The sequence below is a fragment of the Podarcis filfolensis genome (assembly GCF_964270895.1).
Source record: "Podarcis filfolensis genome assembly, chromosome: 6".
Taxonomy (NCBI): domain Eukaryota; kingdom Metazoa; phylum Chordata; class Lepidosauria; order Squamata; family Lacertidae; genus Podarcis; species Podarcis filfolensis.
This window is the reverse complement of record NC_139609.1, coordinates 41,586,563-41,603,219: the sequence shown is the minus strand read 5'-3', so window position 1 is coordinate 41,603,219 and position 16,657 is coordinate 41,586,563. Positions and strand designations below refer to the sequence as shown.

At 39.2% G+C, this 16,657-nt stretch overlaps 1 protein-coding gene across 5 annotated transcripts in view; it reads right to left on the bottom strand.

Annotated features, from left to right (window-relative positions):
• Positions 1-16,657, bottom strand: part of DAB1 (DAB adaptor protein 1) — a 639,464-nt gene that overhangs the window by 173,481 nt on the left and 449,326 nt on the right. The gene's annotated exons all lie outside the window — the stretch shown is intronic.

The following is a 16,657-nucleotide window of genomic DNA, read 5'->3' as shown; positions in this document are numbered from 1 at the left end:
AGCACTTTAGGAAATCCTACTGCTAGTGTTTTAAAGGGTTTATCCAGCTGAGTTAGTCGATTAGCAGACTGTTAAATCATTGTGGAGATGTGTTTGGAATTATAAACATCCTTGTGTATACTCAGGAAATCTTGGAAGAACACACATAACCTCACTTATCTGTAAGGCCTGCATAATATCAAAATGTTTAGAAAATCAGCTGTTTAATAAACAGAAATTATTTGTAAATCATACACACACACTTATACAGGGTTATACGGGCACACATTGTGGATTTAAATAGCCATGGTTTATGGATACCAGAAGTTTAATCAAAGGCTATTTCACTGCAATAAAAAACAAAACAAAATAAATATGATGATATCCTACTACACCCATGGTGAATATAATTTTACACTTGTCATTTTCCTGATACTGTAGGCTGCTTTTCTTCTTTCTAGATTTTCTGTGTTGTGCTTTTTGAAATATGCTGTGACATATAGGGAAAAAATGATAAGAAATGGAAAGACGAAATAGGCTCCATTTACTTTAAGTGGGTAATTTTCTCTTGTGCAAATTTTCCAGGATGCCAACATGGAAATATTTATTTGCAAATACCACTTATGAGGCTATGAAACCATACAGTGGTTCCTCACACACTTTCTCCAGTGACTCTACGCAAACTCCTATTTATTTATTTATTTATTTATTAAAATTTAAACACTATAAAACTAAATAAAAGCATATTTGGGTGGAAGAGGTAGATAATATATTCCCAAAAGGCTTATTTTTACACCATTCAGCAACCGTAAGTCACGATGCCAGCAAGAATGAAGCTTTGTCCCATGCTGAAATTAAACCTCCATTCAAATCTATCATCATTGCAGTTAGTGATTACAATTTGCAAATCACTAGTTAAAAAGCCAGGTCCATGGGGAATTTTAATTTTACGTCTTGTAGCAAAGTGTGATAATACTAAGAGACCCATGTAAATCTTGAGATTCTGGGAAGATTAGCTTGCATTCATAACAACCCTTGGGCAAGAGATGGTGAAGCAGATGTAAGTCTGCAATATTTCGATATTCAGCATCAAGGTTTTAAGCCTTTAAGCCTTAAGATGCCCCCAGAATAGCAGGTATGAAGAGAACTCAGAACCAAAACAGCACATTGCATAGTGAAAACCATGCCACACACGCCGTCTAAACAATTAACCCACTAATCCATACATTAACCCAATAAATATCAGGGATCACAACGAGCTAAATACCATATACAACCTGGCTTGCAAGGATAGCTCAGTCAGTAGAGTGGTAGAGTGGGTCTGAGCCCCACGTTGGGCAAAAAGATTCTTGCATTGCAGGAGCTTGGACTAGATGACCCTCATGGTCCCTTACAACCCAACAATTTTACGATAGGTAGTGCTGAACGAGAGATGGAACTCTGACAAAAGTGCCCCATACAGGTTTTGAAGAACTTGTATGGAAACTGAACAACATGAATGGACACAACCCAAATTTCTTGAGATTCAAGGTTCTTCCTCCCTCCCCGCCCCCCCAAAAAGTTGCTTGATTACATTACATTACAAAAGTGAAGAACAAGACACAAGACTTCATAGGGCATGCCTGTTCCACCGGCTTTGCCTTATTGACCTTCCTTTCCTGCCTAATACGAAACTGTAAGCCTGCAGACAAAGCCAGTGCTATTTTTCATTTCTTCACAGCAATGTTAGGTGCTTTATAAATAAATACCATATTTATTCTGGAGTAGCCAATCTACTGCAGAGCATCTATTGAAAATGCCAGGACCTCAAGCATCAGCAGATGACAGAACCAAAGGAAAATTGTTAGCAGGCCTCCTTCAATAAAGAGGCTTTAAAGTTGTGGATGTGATAAATAGCCGCATGCTTACTTTCTCTGCTTCAAACTTGGATTACACCAGGTATCCTTTGTAACTGGCTGCTGTACCGTAAACTTACAAGACGTTGAACTTTTGAACCGTGGCACAATGGCTTGCTCTCAAATGGTTTGCTATCAAAGATTGCATTAGGGTAAAATGCTCCTTTTCTTCAAAAACTGTCAAACAAACTCACTATATATAATTGCTTCACATTCCTCTTGGCATGAATAGCAGGGGTCTCACTAGACGGTAATGTTCTATCAGCATTATTATTACACAATCATTCAAACCCTGGAACTCAGCAATTAGGACTTACCATTAGGATTCAATTGGAAACATACACCAAAAAAAAATAAACTCTAGATTTTAGGGGACCCTACAAACACTGAAGTAAATAATATTGGAGATTTAGACAGCAATTCTGCACACAACTGCATAGGCATAAGTCTCACTTGAATTCAGGGGGGTTTACTTCTGAGAAGACTGAAAGGAGATATGATAGCCATCTTCAAATACCTAAGGGCTGTCTCATGGAAGATGAAGGAAGCTTGTTTTCTCCTGCTCCAGAGGGTAGGACTCAAACCGATGTATCCAAGTTACAAGAAAGGGGATTTCAATTAAACACAAGGAAGAACTTTCTTAAAGTAAGAGCCGTTTGACAGTGGAATGGACTCCCTTGAGAGATTCCGGACTTTACTCCCTTGGAGGTTTCAAAGCAGAGGTTGGATGGCCATCTGAAATGGATGCTTTAGTTGAGATTCCTGCATTGCAGGGGTTGGACTAGATGACCCTCAGGGTCCCTTCCAGCTCTACGATTCTATGATTCTATATACGTCTATCATTGTGCACACGTATTGGTAGATTTTTTTGTCCCCAACCTGCCTTCCTTTACAATCAGCTGCCATGATTGTATTGCAGTGGACTCACTCCATGCCTGGGAAAGCTGAAGGCCAATTGTGGTTTTATGGTCTTCCTAATCACCATCTTAGTTTTCCAAAAATGCAAAAGCTCCATCACTGAGGGACGCTGTGGGTAATAATAATAAAAAAGCAAAAAAAACAACCCTAAACCAACAATTATGGTAGCTTCCCCAATAACACTGGACCGGCTTTAAAAAACAAAAAAAAAAAAAAACAAAAACAATTTAATGGAAAGGTAGGATTTCCAGGGCATTGCATTTTGGAGAAACTAAGATGACTGTTGGTAGCCAGAACAGCTGCCTCAGTAGCCACTACAGTGGGCAGTGGGCTGTGACCACTCTTGAAATACCTGTTTTACTGGTGTGGTGCTGATTATGTAGCTTGGGAAAATACAAGCTAATTTTACATCGCAACATGTCACACTGATGTAAGAAGCACCCAGCTCACAACTCTCTCCACATCTACAGTTTCACCACCAACACACTCTTGGGAGCTGGAAAACAAGGAAAATAAAAAGTGAAGAAATACAGTTGTTAGTGCCAAACTCTAAGTCATTGCCTAATTTCCAGTTTAGCAGAAAGCCATGAGAGTTATTGCCACAGGAAACTAATATTAAAAAATGTGCACCTGAAATAAGGATTCACATTTGGATTTTGAATACATTTGCATGAAGTTTTCTTTCACCTTAGTGTGAAATACAGTGGTACCTTGGGTTACAGACGCTTCAGGTTACAGACCCCACTAATCCAGAAATAGTACCTCGGGTTAAGAACTTTACTTCAGGATTACTACAGAAATTGCATGGTGGCGGTGCGGCGGCAGTGGGAGGCCCCATTAGCTAAAGTGGTACCTCAGGTCAAGAACAGTTTCAGATTAAGAACAGACCTCCAAAATGAATAAAGTTCTTAACCTGAAGTACCACTGTACATGCTTTTCTCACTGCATGTATCAATAATTTTCATATCACAAATATGTGGTAATTTGGCACTCAAAAATATGTTTATGACATTAATGTTTCATTTACAATCATTCCAGAACTGCCTCAAATTTTATATCTTGAATGTTCTATCCTTAATAAAGCTATCATTGGAGATGTAATTTATCATTCGTGAAGACTAAGATTAATCAATGAACTGGAGGTTAACCTATCAGACAACATCAACCCAACATACTGAAATGAATATCACTACTCAAAAGGAAGCTCCTCATGTAATTCAGTTCATTTGATTTTCAGGTGATAATATCTTGCTAGGAAGAAAGAGATCAGAAAAATAAGACTTTTCTGCAGCATGTTAAAATTTGTGCTTTGTAATTTACCAAAAGGAAGAAAATGAATCATGTGGAAACATTCCATACTTATTATAGAACTAGCACTAAAGAGAACATTCTTTCGAAACTGTCTCACCTATAAAGCAAATATCACTAAACACACTCATCTACCTGATTTATAGGGTTGTGCACTAGCCTCAACCAAATCCTGAACCAAAATGGGTCAATTTGGGTCAACCCAAGATTTTTTGACAGCTTTTTGACCCTTGATTTCTTGAGGCCATCCCTTTTGCACATAGAAGTTCCTAGTTTTTTGAAAATGCTAACTTGGAGTCTAAGGCTATACATCTTTATGTGATTCTGACTTGAACTGTTTGCAAGCACAGGAGCGAAGCTGTGCAGTACGATCCTATCCATGTCTATTCAGAAATAAGCCTCATTGACTTTAATGACACCTACTCCTACCTAAGTGTTCACTGGACTGCAGCCTCAATGCATTCAAAAGCAATTCATTTTCAACTTAAAAACCAAGGATGCAGCCTTGCAACAACAAACATGGAAAGACCAAGAGGAGAGAACACAAGGAGCTGGAAATGTGTGCAGCATTTTTATACAGGCACAAGATACATTAGGTCTCCATTTGTTTAGAATTCGAAGATATAAGGATATGTACAGTGAAGGGGGGGGGGAGTATTTGATCCCCTGCTAAATTTGCCCATTTGCCCTCTGAGGAAGAAATGACCAGTCCATAATTTTAATGGTAGGTTTATTGTAGCTGTGAGGGACAGAATAACAACAGGAAAAACCCCAGAAACCCAGAAGACAAAAGTCAGAGATTGATGTGCATTATAATGAGTGAAATAAATATTTGATCCCTTTGCAAAGGATGACTTAGTACTTGGTGGCAAAACCCTTGTTGGCAATTACAGAGGTCAGACGTTTCTTGTAGGTGGCCACCAGGTTTGCACACATTTCAGGAGGTATTTTGTCCCACTCCTCTTTGCAGATCCTCTCCAAGTCAGTAAGATTTCAAGGCTGATGTGTAGCTACTCGAACCTTCAGCTCCCTCCACAGTTTTTCGATGGGATTAAGGTCTGGAGATTGGCTAGGCCACTCCAGGACCTTAATGTGCTTCTTCTTGAGCCATTCCTTTGTTGCCTTGGCCATGTGCTTTGGGTCATTGTCATGCTGGAATACCCATCCTTGACCCATCTTCTGGGTTTCTGGATCAAATACTTTTCTCCCTCACTGTATGTGCGGAAGAATCATACCATATTTCATTGACTCATTACACTCCCTATATGAGTGCAAAATATTTGTCAAAAATCAAAGACCTAACAGATGTTTAACCTAACCCATGCACTGAGATGGAGAAAGACACATCGGGCTGCCTTTGACTTCCTTTTTGGCACGTGGCTCTCTTGTTTTGTGGCAGGTTGTACTTTATGAAGAAAAGAAACCTTGCACTGTTGCTGTAAGTAATACAACGATCCCTTTAAAATATTACAGTATGTAATCCTCTGCAAGTTAACTACATGCCGAGTGAAGAAGAATCACTTTTGATCGTTCCAAATTTATCTGGCACTAATTAGAGCTTAATAAAAAGGGGGGGAAATGCAGGCAGCAATTAATTCCCAGGTGCACTAACAAGGTACAGGAAAGTAGGATTCTTGCATGACATTGCCAGTGTCATTGTAAAACAGGAAATGACTAGCTGAGAATCCACCAGCAAATGAGGGTGACACTCTCACTGAAGAAAAGTCATCCATGCTACATTTTCCACAACGAAAAGGGAGGGAAATAGATTCTGGAAAGGTCCCTAATTTCATGGTTTGGCAGATGCATAGTTAGGACACAATATGAAGTCATGCCTATCAGGTGAATCTCATTTTGCAGTGAAGTATTAATCTGCTGCTAATACACTTTATACCTCATAGTTTGAAGGAGAATAATGGCATACATGGAAGATGTCAGGATTCAGCCCCAGCTGCACACTGGAGCAAGGACAGGAAGAAAGGATATAATTTAACTGCATATTTTATTTTGTAAAAGTGAACTGAAAATTGAAATATTAATAAAATATTTGCCACAATGGCTGTTGATGAACTAAACAGCAGTTCGCTTTTATGAAGACAAGGTGGCTCACATTAAAGTTTAAAAGGAAGTGTGAGTTTTTCATTAATTACCCTGATGCTAGATTGCATTAAAGGCACAGCTGAAAGCTTAAAGGGGGAAAAACACAAGGTACTAACTTGCCCCAAATCTTACCTAAATAATAATATTATTATTATTATTATTATTATTATTATTATTATTATTATTATACCTTTCAATTGGCTGGAAATAGAATCATTTGTCCATTACAAGTGATCTGTTTCTAATTGGTACATAAGCGAATTCCAATTACTTCATAGTAGCTCTATTAATATATGGGACTACTTGGAATCAAGAAGGCTGTGGTTTTGATTTTTGCTGAAATCTGGGTAATGGCAACTGGCATGTAGATTGGTCTTCTAGGTATGTTCTTTTGACTGTCATTTATCCCAAGTAGAACTTGAAGGACATTTTGCATATGACATTGAATAGCCTTATTATCTTGCTAAGTACCACAAGTAAAGCCACAAATCATCAACTTTAAATGTGTATTAACACTTCTGCTGCTGGCTTTGCTTTCCAAGTGTGATCACATTTCTCAAATAATGTTTATTTTGCCACAGACATTTCTAAAACCATAATTGACTGATGGTATATATTCATATTTAATCTTAGAAGTAAACTAGAAAAGCTTCCTACAGGTCTCTCAAAACCGTAGCTTACTGCAGAAAAGAGGAAATGTCTAGCATTGCTATTTAATTACTTGCTGAAATAACATGCAACCTCTTGCTGTTTTTAATGTGATGTACTTTTCTTCAACTGTATTTAACAATATATTGAATAACCCTTATTACCCTAAGCAAATGATTTTTTTCATACAAACCTGTACTGCAGAAAATGAAAAAAGTTTAATTGTCTATGTTCACCTTTTAAGGAGATTCCATAACTGTGTGGCAGTTTTCTACAACTTTAAAAAAAAACGTGGTTTATCATGGTCTCAAAAATTACTATGTCCCTAAAGTACAGCAGGTGCTTAAAAAGAAATACCACTGGTTTCCATCGATAATGCTCATCAAATTTCAGTTTAAATGTGACACTGACATGTTGAAAACACTTATATGGGTAGGTGCTTTACAGAACTTCTCTGTCATTTAGCTGCTATCCAACATGAGCTTCCTTGGTTTGCCAGCTTTCAACCTCCCTCCCAATGAAGCCTTTCTTTTTTCTTCTTTCTGCTAACAGCATATATATAGCCCATCCTGTATGAAAGACTTGTAACAAGGCTTTATCCCATTCCTTCTGTCCACTAGTGACTTCCTAATTCCCTGCCTCTGCTAAGCCTCTATTCTTCATGTTGTGCCTCATCCACATAACCTACCCATAGTCCTGTTTCTAAGCCAATGGCATGACCTCACTTTAGCCACTCTGCCTCTGGGGTCTCCATTCTCTAGCTTTCTAACCTTATGGGTTTTTCTTCCATTCAGCCTCCAACAACTACACACTTCTGTTCCCAAACCTCATGTAAAGAGCCAAATAAATGATAATAATTTTATTATTTATATGCCTCCAATCTGACTGGGTTGCCACAGCCACTTCTATTTCCATCACAGAAAATAATCACTGTGTGGTACAACTCCACAGGACAAGCCATATGTGTGATCAGCTCCCTACTTTTTGCCCAGTTGCAACCACACCAACAACAACGTACTTCCACATGGATTGTAGAGATCTCAGAGGCCCTGTTGTAAATGTGCACAGAGGAAAAATTAATTTTCTGCAGAGTTGCATTGGGTCCTGTTTCAACATGTGACTCAAATGTTGACAGGCTTTCAACATCTGGTTAGTTTTGCTTCAGTGTGGCTTGTTCTACTTGCTTATTATATATAGCATTGGAATTGTTTGCTGTTAACGAGATTGATTCATTCAAATTGTATTTTAGGACTGTATCTATGTTTACTCCATTGTGAGCCTTTCTGAGCATTACTGTAGAAGAGCAGGATGCAAATGATAAAGTCAACCCCTCTTGCAACAGTGTGCCTAAAATTTCTCCAGCTATATGAAGAGCCACTCAATAAGATAGTTTGCCACCTGCAGCTGTGCCACACAGACAAGAAGTCTTGATAGAAAACAACCTTTATGTGGAGTAGTTTGAAGCATAAGAACGACTGGCATACAAACAATTTCCAAATATGAGGTGGGTCCATACAAATAAGATTATATAGTATGAAGTGATTTTTTTTAAAGAAAACTTCTTGCACAAACTTTCTATTTGAAGGGAAAAGAAAGCTATTATTTTCCAGTGAGACAGAGAAGGCAGGGAGCAGGACACTGTGGTTATAGAAAGGCGCTGAGGCTGGGACTGCTCTGACACTGGAGGGAACGGGGAGGGGAAAGGGAAGGCAGCCAGGCGGCGGATGCCAACCCTCCTCATCTTCTTGCCACCTCCAGCAAGCGCTGCGTTGCTCCTCAATACATGTAGAAATGATCACACACACACACACACACACACACATTGTGATTCACAATACATTGCCAGGTCAAATATTATGAAATCGCTATCACAATGTGGCCTTTGAACCATTTTTGGATGGTGTACCAATTCATCGCCCATCCCTACCCCATGATGCTTAACCATCTTCTACATGAAGCCACTAGTAGGTTTGGGCTGCAGTACCATCAGTGTGCTGACAACACTCAGCTCTATCTATCCTTTCCTTTCTATTCTCAGATCCCAGGGAAACTGTTGAAATCCTAAACAGGTGATTAGAAGCATTTTCGGGATGGATGCTATCAAGCAAGCTGATGTTGAATCCAAGTTGTGGGTGGAGATTCCCAGCTCTGGAAAGACCAAGTATGCAGTCAGAAGCACAGTGGGTTCAGCACTGATGGAAGAAGAGTGCTTTCTACTAGCTTTGGCTGCTACATCAAATGAACCCCTATCTGGACAGGGCTGACCTTGCCACAGTGATCCATGCTCTGGTTCTGTCAATACTGTAATTTGATCTATGTGAGACTGCCTTTAAAATGGTTCAGAAACTTCAGCTGGTCAAAGTCCTATTGAGGGTGAGGCAGTCACATCTGTGACACCTTTACTATTTCAACTGTGTTGGTTACTGGTGCGCTTCCAAGCCCAATTTAAAGTGCTGTTTTTTTATATTTAAAGCCCTAACTGTTTTTGGACCTATTTATTAGACCACCTGCCCTCAAAAGATTCTGTGTGTGCTTTAATATCTGCTTTGGAGGCTCACCTGGTGTGTCCACCCACTTAAGTTGGCAAGAGTTGTGGTCATAAAGGAGAGATGCTTCTCTGCTGCAGCCCCATAATTATGGCATTCCTTTCCTTTGGACCTGCATCAAACTTATGCATTGCATGATTTTTGAAAGGCCCTGAAGACGCCGTCTGCAAATTGGTCTTCCAGGCAATATGTTTTAATAGCTAGGTGATTGACTGATTGTTGTTGTTTTCTGACTCTGTGGCTACATTTTCTTATGTGGAGTGTTGTCAAGTTGTAGTTTTAAGTTCTGATATTTTGTATTATTGTTCTTTTCTCTTTCTATTGTTTTTATTGTGAGCCACTTTGGATGAGCATCTGGTCAGCAAAGTGGCCTAAACATATTTAAAAGTTAACAAACAAACAAACAAACAAATGTAATCAGAGCGGTATTATTTCTTTGAACTGTGGTTACATAATTTATTTAACTTTTTTCTATAGTAGTTTCAATTATTACTTGAAAGGGTATATGTTTTGCTATGTTGGCTGCTGGAGTATTGTTGTTTTATTATCCCCTTATAAATATATTGGAATATTTGTGCTGTAAGGGTTTATTGATTTAATGGTTATAAATTCTGTATTGCTTATTAACTGAAGTGTTTTGGGACAGCCTTCTCATATGTTTAGTAGAAATTTATTGATAATTATTGTAGAATTTTTATTGCTAGGTATTTTTTCATGTGGTTTGACTGCTTGTGGCTGAAAAGTATAAGAAACGTATTTGTGCTCTTCATATTCCGTAGTTCATTTGAGTAAAGCCAGCACTTTCAAATGCACATATTTAAAATCTTCATGAAAGAGTTGAAGATTCTCTTATCTTAGTTTGCTGGTAAAATCTTCGCTGCACTATATTTTTAGATTGGCATATACTGTGCAAAAATAGTCAACTATCATGAGATCTGTCTTCCTACAGAAAAAAAGATGAGAGGGCAATTCTAGAACCACTTACAAAATTATAATCCCATTCATTTCTGAGGGACTGCAGCAGAATACAGTGAAGTGGTACTTGGATCGCTCTTGAGGTATTACTGCCAGCATTACTATATGAATGACCGTCTGAGACAAAACAAAGGAAACACAGATTTAAGCAATAAAAGATTTCTTCATACCCAGCAAATAGCAAAATTGAAAAATCAATAGCAATTTGGCAACATTTGTGCATGTGAAGACTGATCAGGTTTAAACAATCCTGCACAGTCAGGATTACTCTTCTGTCTGTGAGAAGGGACTGCACAGGACCTTCAGAAATAAACTCAGCAAATGCCATGCCTTCCTCAGTAGATATGTGACTGCTATTTCTTGCCTCTATAATTCCCCTTCACACCACTATAAAACAAGAGAGTGATTACTCTCAAGTCATAAAGGATCTCGAAGAGACACTGCCATTCAGAGCAGACAGCATTGGCCTACATGGAACCATGCTCACACCTGCACAAATTAGTGTCATAGGTTGATGTGATTATCCACAAACCAAATTCCTTTTTGTTTATCACTTTTCCCTCTACAAAATACACATAAATAATGGAGTTCCTTTAGTCCAACATAAATTAGGCAAATGATACCCTTGTTAAATAAATTCATGAAATAGCAGTGAAAGTTAAAGAGTTCCTGATGTGGAACGCCTTCAATTCACCAAACTTGAACTTTTCACACATTTCACACAAAGCATTTTGCTTCTCCAGTCTGTTGTTTTTGAGCCATCTGGCAACACAAAAACATGAAACCGAGAAGTCGCATAGGTGTTCCTATACTCATTAATTTTATCATAATTTAAAACAAAAGGTTTTGATCTATGAAAACTTTAATAACTTTGCCACTCTACTGCAAAAGCAAAAGCCATTCAGTCTTACACAGCCAAGCCAAAGGAAGAGCAACTTTTTATATATATTTTACCAGCAGCACACCAAGTCCGGACACCAAAAGCACAGAGGCAGGGATTGTTGGTCGCTTCATTTTAAAACTCCCTGTCCCTGGAGTACATCCTGTTCTAGTCTAATACCCCTTCCAAAAGTACTCATATAGAACAATCCTAAACACTGCTTTTCACACCAGCCAGCACAGAAGATGGGGTGTGAGGTGGTTTCTTCTTTTTGCTGTGCCAGCTCCAGGGCACCTGTGGACTGGATCCAAAGACAATGGTGCCAAACCATTGCCACACCCTGTTTCAAGTCTTTTACGCAGGCTACTTTTACACAGTAGCTTCCTATTCCCTGGATGCAACAGGGGACTCTGGCCCAGCAGCAGAGGCAAACAGAACCCAGCAGATGGTCCTTTCTATCTTACCCTATGCCCTCCAGTGGCACGGATCGGGGATTAGGATTTCCCTGCAATGCTTTGTTGTTTGGGGGTTGCCTTTAATAGGTTACACATGTATGTGGCAATGTTAAACAGAAACAGAAAAAAACATAACACTATTTTTATTTAACCTGTTATTATCTATTTATCTTCGGCACTAGGGAAAAAGCAATATATTTAGTTTTGTATCTGGTTTGTGTGTATGTTAACATGCATAATAAAGTAACCTTTTATTTTCCAGGAACATATAGGAACTTAGAAGCAGAGGTTTTAGTGAGAAACAGCCTTCATCCTAATTGGCCCTGGCTCTTTTCGCTCAGTTCTACATGCTGATAGCTATGGCTTGCAAATGCATTCAAGGACGCTTACTGCCTCGACAAAGTCTGCTTATGTTGTGGCGCTTGCTCTTGATGCCCTACAGCTTCTATCTCAAGATGATAATCTCCACTTTTGGTGTCACTTCATCATATGGGGCCACCGGTCAAAGGGCACCCACTGGATCTTTCACCAGCTGAGATAAAAAGAAAAATCAATTTCAATCATCATAAGATGAAGCCACTGGTATGTGCACTCACAGAAGACAGATCCCACTAAGAAGCATGAGAGCCAATGTCCTCCTCCCTTGCTGTCCTGAAATGGTCTTAAATCATCGCACAAGCGCACAGAAACGCAGGCCACAGATACCGCCCTTTCTCAGCATTATAAGCAATCCACTCTGAGCTCAAGCAATGTAGGGAAACATGCAGAAAGGCATCCACATTTATTTTCCTTCTAAGTGTAAAGAACACATTGCATGTAATTAAACAAACTGGGGAGTGTGTGAGAATTAGGCGAAGGGGGGGGATCATATTCAGTTTGTCTTCAAAAATCTATAGATATCCCTGTTAGCTACATTATAAAATATTAATAGAGGAGAAATATTTGTTTCCAGTGCAATTCATAGAACCATAGAGTTGCAAAGGATCCCGAGAGTCATCCAGTCCAACCCCTGCAATAATAATAATAATAATAATAATAATAATAATAATAATAATAATAATTTATTTATACCCTGCCCATCTGGCTGGGTTTCCCCAGCCACTCTGGGTGGCTTTCAACAGAATATTAAAATACAATAGTCTATTAAACATTGAAAGCTTCCCTAAACAGGGCTGCCTTCAGATGTCTTCTAAAAGTCTGGTAGTTAGTTTTCAGGAATCTCAAGCATGAATCTCAAGCAAAGCGTCTATGACGGAGGACCATCCAATTTCGGCTTACAAACCTCCAATGAATAAGTCCACCACCTCCTGAGGGAGTCCATTCCACTGCCCTAATGTATACACATCTACTCAGTAGTTAAGTCCCATGGAGTTCAGAGAGGCTTATTTCCAGGTAAGTATTGTAGAATTGTAGCCTCAATTTAAAGCATTTCTCCAAAACTATATATTAAAGGCAGATGTTAAAATACCATATACTGCAGGTAGAAGTCCAAGATATTGATCAAAACATTTAGCAATAACTTCCTGTTATTATTTTTCTTTAAATAAACACAGCAGCAAGGAGCAGATTGATATTGGGGGAGGGGAGTTAAAAAAAGATTTGATATATTCTCTGCAGTTTCCACAGTTCTGCATCCAGCAATAGAAACATACTGTGCAACAGCTTGAGAGATGAGCTTCATCAACAATAAGTAATTTTTATTCTGTTTGAATGGCCGAAAACAATGAAGGTGATTAAGTACTGCAGATATAGAGTCAGAATTTAGGAAACTGGCAAAATAATTATAGTAATAAAAATAGTTCCCTGTGAAATAAAGATTTAGTTTGGGAACTATTTTGTGTGGAAGAAACTGTTTGCTAATTTTTACTGATAGGTCAGGAAATGATAAACACTCTAACAGGCTTTTGGAGTTTGTTGTGTAGGTTTACTATTAATCTTCCTTTCTTCTCTCCCTAAAGTCTTTTCCATTCAACCAGCCACTGACATGACTAACACATGTTGTCCCTGAACACATGACCTTCATTTTTGCAAGGCACAGTCCATGAGTTTGGAGTCTACTCATGGAGGTCTCTGCGCAAAAGTTACAATCAATACTTGGATATCAGAGAGAGGACTGGCAGGTGTGATCCAAATCCCTTGTCACTCACATACATTTCTGCACTCTGACACTCTGCATGGGGCTACAATGTACGCTGCAGTTATTTTCAGAAATATTCATTCCCTTCAATGGGAAGACTGCCTCAAAGAGGGGTCTGTTCTTAAAACAGAAATATAATAACCTTTACAGACCCTCTCTCTTTTATGAAACTATATGTCAATCCGTCAAAAAATACACCACTGGTGGTCAGCACCTGGGTTGGGGAAGCTCTAGCCCACAGGTTAATATTGGCCTGTTAGGGGGTCCAGTTCGGCTCACATGATCATTTCCCACAAAACAATGTCCGCCTGTCAATCAGCTGATATCCTTGGTTGGCATCAGCTGATGGGGGCGGGGAACATGCTGGCAAAGCAGACCACTGCAGACCAGGACTGAACTCTCCGCCTATCAGCTGATCATGAGTACAGAATGCTCATCATCACAGAATTGTAGAGTTGGAAGGGATCCTGGGAGTCATCCAGTGCAACCCCCTGAAATGCATGAATCTTGTAATCTTTTGCCCAGCTGGGGTTCAAACCTGTGACCCCTGAGATGAAGAGCCTCATGCTCTACTTGCTGAGCGATCAGGAAACACGCTGGCATAGCAGACCCATCTCCTTCCTCCCACGGACTAACTTTGAGAAGAGGATGCCACTACACACCTATCAGTCACCTGCTGTTACGTTCCCAAGCACAGTTTTCTCTAATAAACTATTAAAAACTGTAGTGCGCTCTCTCTCGCTCTCTCTCTCACACACACACAGTGTGAGAAAGACAGTGTGGCAAGACAAACTGTGACTTTTTCCCAGTTTTTTTTTATAACTAAGGTAAAATCACCAGCTCAATAGCCCCTGGAAGCATCTGTCTGAACTTCTTCAGGCTTCTTACTCATGAGTACTTCCTTTATGTCCCAATTTTCAAAATGATTGCCTCTAGAAAACTAGGGGTGGTCATGGGATTTCTTTTTCCCCACCCCAAAATGGCCAAGTCTGCTCTTGTAGGAGAACTGCTGCACTCTTCTTTCCTAAATTTGGCAGGCTTCATCACCTCACAAGTGACAAACCTGCCTGCAAGTTGCATTCAACTGTGGCAAAATACTAAACAAATAATTTTTTATTTTTTTTTTATTTTTTTAAAAAAAATAAGATTCCCTGCATGAAAAAGCCACAGTATCTACCTGTAATTTTGTAGACTTAGTACACACTGGAGGGGCTCCTCTGTCTGCAAATGTCACCCACTTATGTGAAAAGAGTTATCACCAGTTTTAGATTCCCCATTATAATCAATGGAGCAAAGCAGACTTTGGATTTAAAAGATCAGATTGGCCTCAAATAACAAATTGAACCTGATACACAGTAGATCCAAAAAGAGAGTGGGCTGCTTCCAAACTCTACAGATACAGATACAGTACTTGGAGAATCTTGTGATAGCAGAACACCTCTAACAACAACAACAAATTTCTATTTGTATCCCGCTCTCCCCAGCCAAAGCCGGGCTCAGAGTGGCTAACAACAAATACCATCATATTTACATGCAAATGCCACTACAGTGTTGAAATGTTTTTCATCAAATCATACCCGACACAATTTCCATCAACAAATTCATCTTTAGTTTAACATTATGTGAGTCTCTGGAGTTGTTTCAAAGCCTGCTTAGAAACTAGGATTCCCAGACTACATCCAGATAAGGGGCCTAGTTCCTCCACAGCCACCATTGTGAAGGGATGCCTTTTTACACATGAGAAGGTCTAAGAGTCTATTCCCCACCCCCACCTTCAAGCTCTTCGCTTATACAGAGACATCTAGAGGTCTGCACAGATAAACTCTCAAATACCCTCAGTATTTGTACCTTTGCAATTCATTAGATGTGTTCCGAACAAATGAAAGTTTTAAATGGGGCGAAGCATGCTCTGCCATCTCCTCAGTAAGCTTTCTTTCCACGCAATAATTACTCTGGTAACTCGAGAATGCATACAGCATGTATCTCTACAATGACTATGAAGCTTGTGTCCTAAAGTAGCAGACATCCTTCTCTGACTTGCTACATTGTATCTCTGGTTATAACAGTTTTTTGTGTTCCTTTCACAAGGGAGGGGGAAGAAGCTGAACTCCTAATATATCATATAAAAGAAAACCCCCGACAAACACACGAATGAGTAGTGCTTTTAAAAATATGAGACTCTAATAATATACCTTTTTTAAACGGACAGTAGAGAGCAGCACAATGATGTTCAGGAGATGCATTATGAAAATGACAGATTGCAAACCAAGATCATCCCTAAGTATATATCGGTTTAGGCTCAGAGCTGAGCACAGTTGCAAACAATAAAGGCTTTGTGTTTCCCCCCCCCCCTGATTTGGACTTAGAATTCCTTCTGCGTACTATTGAAATCAGAAAAATTGCTTGACTATCTGATGTGCAATTACCTTATGAACAGCCCCAGGGAACTACCAAAGCATCTGCAACATTGCTGTGCATAATAGTAAACACAGAAGAAGAAACATATTTTTGTGGGCTGTCACAATAACATGACATTGTGTACAGCTATAATGGAACGATGGGAACTATTACTCAGTCACAAAACAAACTCCATTTCCATCACACATGCAGCTTTCCACCAGGAACGCCGAATCCTGGTTGCTATTATTTTTTAAGCACACAATCATATATTCTCCCCCCACCTCTCTCCTGTGCTTTTTAGTGGGGAGCAGAAGTAATTATAAGGACAAGGCTGATCTTCATAGGGGTTTATAAGCAAGAGCACAGCAAAAAGAAGCCTGTCTTATAAAAGAATGCAAACTGTCTAATAAAGAATG